Here is a 5,291-nt window from a genome sequence, read left to right on the forward strand (position 1 = left end):
TAGAAAAGAGCAAGAAAGTCTCGGAACCTTAACTCCACCCCTCTTTATACAAATCTAGGCAAAACTTCCCATCCCCACAATACACATAGATCACATTAATAGTTAACCTACATTAACACGGAAATAAAAACACTCCTGATGTAGGCTTTCACAGAGACGAATAAAGTCAGAAGACCAATCATGGACGAGACCTTGTTTACGCTAACCGCGTAGTGCAACACAAACAGCGGTGAAAAATCACTAAAGGCGCCGCCCTCTACTCCTTCAGAGATGAAATGGAGGCAAATCAAAGTCACTACCCTTACCAAAAGGAAGATAGGTCTCAGCTTTAACGGGTACAGTAGTGATGGATTCTGGTCCGTGGAGAGTCCTTCTCCCCGCTGGTAACACACACAATTACAGCAAACCCTCACATTGCACAGGAGAAAGTGATAGCATTTAACTGCTGCTGAGCTGCTCCTCCAAAGGCGGCGATCAAATCCTCCACCGCCTCCTTCACTGAAGACACTGGATCACTCCCACTAGTAATCTCCAGCGGTTGAAGAGCCAACTCACGGTGAGATCTTCAAGTTTGAAGATGGCAGCTATTTCCTCACTCCCATTTACCTCCAATAAAAGGTCCCTCGTCACTTCGCCCAACACTCCCAAACAGTCAACATGGAAAACAAAACAAAACATTCCATGGGTGACGTACCAATCTTAGCCTAATACATCAACCACTAGATGGCGATGAAAAGAAAATTAAATTAAAGTGACTTTAGGTGACACTCAAAATATTACTTTATCAATTAAGATAAATTAACCAAAATCCCCGGTATAGTTTGTTACATTTCCCCCCTTAAATAAAAATTTTTATGGAATAAAAATTGATAGATAAAGTCTCAAGTCAAAGCAACCCCTATTTAGTTTATCAAAACTAGCTAGTTAATTTACCTTCAAAATATAATCTGAACACTAATAATTTTAATACTTTAACTAGTGTCATCCTAATAATAAAAAAAGAAAAGAAAAAACAATCTCCTGAAATGTGAAAAATTTCATTATCACAAGAAATCAGCGGGATAAGGCATCTGAAACAACGTTCTCTTTCCCAGAGATGTGCTTAATATCCAGACTCCATTCCTGCAACAATAAGCTTCACCTACACAATCTCTGATTGTGACTCTTAAACTTTTTCAAAAAAGTTAAAGGATTATGATCTGTCCAGACTTCAATCGGTGTCCTGCAGCTGGAAAGATAAACCTCAAAATGTTCAAGAGCGAGAATCAGGCTCAAGGTTTCCTTCTCTATGGTGGAATAATTCTGTTGTGGTTTAGTTAATTTCTTTGAGAAGAAAGCCACTGGATGTTCTACCTGGTCCTCCACCTGCGACAAGACAGCTCCAACACCCACATCACTGGCATCTATTGCCAACTTGAATGGTACTTGAAAATTAGGGGCTTTCAAAATTGGATTAGTTAATAAGGTGGATTTTAACTTATCAAACGATTCTTGACATGCGCTCGACCACTGGAATTCCACTCCTTTCTGCAATAAATTAGTTAAAGGATTAGCTATTTGGGAAAAATTAATTATAAATTTTCTATAGTAGCCTATCATTCCCAGAAACCTGCGAATGGCTTTCTTGTTATCCGGCACCTGAAAATTTACAATTGCCTCTACATTTGCAGACTTTGGTAGTACTTTACCCTGACCTACTTCATGTCCCAAGTAGACTACCTTCGCCTTTGCTATGTCACACTTTGCCAAATTAATCACCAACCCTGCTTGCTTGAGCTTAACAAACAGTTTCTCCATCCTCTTTAAGTGTGTAGCCCAATCATGGCTATACACGATGATATCATCAATATAGACCACTACTCCTTCCAGTCTACCCACAATCTTATTCATTAAACGCTGGAATGTAGCAGAGGCGTTTTTCATGCCAAAAGGCATAACATTACAGGCATACAACCCTTCATGAGTTACAAATGCGGATACCTCCCTAGCCCGCTTAGTCAATGGAACTTGCCAGTATCCTTTTAACAAGTCAAATTTACTAATATACTGAGCATTCCCTATTTCATTAATACAGTCCTCTACTCGAGGAAGAGGAAAGCTCTCAGCCTCAGTGACTGCATTAATTCTCCTGTAATCAAAGCACATCCGGTACTCACCTCCCTCTTTCTTCACTAAGACTACAGGAGAAGACCATGGACTATTACTGTCTTCAATTAAATTGTGCTCCAACATCTACTCTACTTCCTTGTCAATAATTTCTCTTTTTACTGGATTGGTCCTATAGGGGGCTTGCTTGATGGGCTTAGCATTTCCGACTTCCACATCGTGACTCAATACATTGGTAAGCCCTGGAGAATCCTGAAATAATTCTGGAAAAGATTCACATAAATTTACCACAGACTCCCTCTGATCCCTTTCTAAGTGTAGCAAATTCCCAGACAAATTACTTAGCATTTCCTGATTATTTCTGGGCCATGGCATATCAATGCTAAGACCTAAAACATTGGGCTCAACCCTATTGAGTAATAAGATTGGTTCCTTACTCACACGCTCAACAAAAGGCTTCAACATATTTGCATGGCATAGTTGATACTTACGTCGCCTGTCTGGTGTTTCTATCAGGTAGTTAAGACTACTAACTACCCTTGCAACCTTCCATGGACCTGAAAACTTTGCCGTTAAGGGATTTCCTGGAATTGGCAGCAGAGCAAGTACCTTATCCCCAACCTGAAATTCCCTAACTCTGGTCTTTATGTCGTACTTTTCCTTCATCTTCCCCTGACCAATTACTAGATTATTCTTAGCAGATTCCCATGCCTTAGTTAACTTACTCCTGGACTCTCTCAAGAACTCTATCAAGCTTACGTTAGGGTGACTCCCCTCCCAACTCTCTCTTGTCACATCCAAAGGACCCCTTACCTTGTGACCAAAAACTAATTCAAAGGGGGTGAAACCCATTACATCACTTGGTACAGACCTAAAAGCAAAAAGTAAATACGGGAGAACTTTATCCCATCCTCCCGGATTATCCCCACAATATTTTTTTAACATGGATTTCAGCGTCTGATGGAATCGCTCAATCTGTCCCTGGCTTTCTGGATGGTAAGGCGATGACCTGATATGTTGAACCTTCAACTCCTGTAAACTTTTACAAAAATCTTTGCTTGTAAAATTAGTCCCGCAATCAGATTGAATCGTCTTGGGCAAACCAAACCTGGAAAAGAAGTTTGTTAATGCATTGATGACCTGCTTACTCTTAAAACTCCTCAAGGGCACTGCTTCCGGGTTCCTAGACATTCGATCCATTATAGTTAGTATGTATTGATTACCACTGCTGGTTTTAGGCAATGGGCCTACAATGTCAATCAAAATATCCTGAAAAGGTTCCCCTTCTGCTGGAATTGGTTTTAAAGGTGCCTTAGGGATTTTCTGATTGGGTTTACCAACCAGTTGTCAAGTTTTGCAAGAATTAACAAACCTTTTTACCTCAGATCTCATCTTTGGCCAATAAAAGTGTTCAGCAAGTTTCCTAAAAGTCTTTCCAATTCCAAAATGACCTGCGAACACATCCTCGTGTCCCAACCATAAAATCTTGTACCTATATTTATGGGGCACTACCACCGGTTTCCTTACCTCCCAATCATCAGACGGAACCACAGTTGACCTACTCACCCTCAGTAGGATACCGTCTTCCCACAGATACCGAGGTCTACTCAAATCAGAGTCTACCTCCACTCCTAATTCTCCAAACTCCTCCTTCTAAGCTAACCTAAGTGATTCCCTATCCCACCCTACTGAGCTATCCCACTCAGAGACCAGACTAGGACTTGCAGAAGCACTTAACCCAGAAACCCCTCCCTCTGACAGCTCCTCTAGACTATCCAAGCCTAACCCTTCATCCTCTATCCCAGATGAATGCGCTGCCGAGCGAGTCACAACCATTACCGGTTCAACTTCACTAACGGGGTCAGCATACCTGCATTGCACAACCGGGCAATCACATACCGTACCTGCCTCTATATCGTTAGCCAACACAATATCAACATTGCTTATGGGTAATACATCCACCATTGCCAACTTCATAGGTCCATTAATCCACCTTGAGTCTACCCAAAACTCACCCAGAGGACACGCTACTACCGTATTAGGAAATCCACCTAATACTACATACTCTGGCTCCTCCTCTCTGAAGTCCCAGGGCAATGAGGACCGTAAGATTACCGACTGGGCCGCGCCAGTGTCCCGTAGTATTCTCACCCGCCTTCCAGACCCTGACCGGTCTTTAGCGAAAACCTCGCCTTCTGCGACGTACTTACTGAAGCAACTACTTACCTGGGACCTGCTCCCAGCAACCTTACCAATCAAGCCTACCGGCTTTGACTTGCCCTGCCCTTTCCAGGCAGTACAATCAGCCTTAACATGGCCCTTTTTCCTGCAGAAAAAACAAATGATTTCACTTCCACCCCTACTTGGTGATGACTTTGCCTTCTTTGGAGAACTCCCTCCATCCGACTTACAGACGTTACCGCTGCTTTCTCGCCCTTCTTACCTTTATCCCATTTATCGAGTCACGATGAAAAACGATTTAGTGACTTATGCGATAAAGTATATTCGTCCGCAGCAACCGCTACAGCTTCTATAGTTTCCAATTTCAAGTCTTCTAAATGTACTTTAAGTTCCATCCCAATGTGATTTTTAAATTCCTCAATTAATATTAGTTCCTTTAAACTTTCAAAATCATTAATACCCTTCGCTTTTAACCAATCTAAAAACGCACTTACTTTCTCTCTAGCAAATTCAACAAATGTGCAGTTATACAGTTTACGCAAGTTACGAAAGCGTTGACGGTACGCCTCCGGTACCAGTTCATAAGCCTTCAATATTATCTCTTTGACCTGTTCGTACTCTGCACTCGTCTCTTCACTTAGCGCTGCATAAACCTTCTGTGCCTTACCGATCAATCTGCATTGAACTAAGGTAGTCCACATTGATTCCGGCCAACTCAGTTTTCTCGCTAATTTTTCGAATGCAGAGAAAAATTCTGCGACATCGGATTCATTAAATATTGGTACCAGCTTAATTGCGCTGCCAATATTAAACCTATCTTCCGCTTCTGGTCGCTTCAGCCGAAGTACCTGTAATTCATGTTCCATTCTCCTAATTTCCAATTCTCTTTCCTGATCTAACCTAACCTTCTCCTGTTCTCTCTCGTACTCTAATCTAGCCCTTTCCTGTTCTACTCTAAGCTTTTCCTGTTCTACTCTCACCTGTTCCTGCGCTATTCTAAGCTT

This window comes from Palaemon carinicauda, chromosome 14 (assembly GCF_036898095.1).
Source record: "Palaemon carinicauda isolate YSFRI2023 chromosome 14, ASM3689809v2, whole genome shotgun sequence".
Classification (NCBI taxonomy): domain Eukaryota; kingdom Metazoa; phylum Arthropoda; class Malacostraca; order Decapoda; family Palaemonidae; genus Palaemon; species Palaemon carinicauda.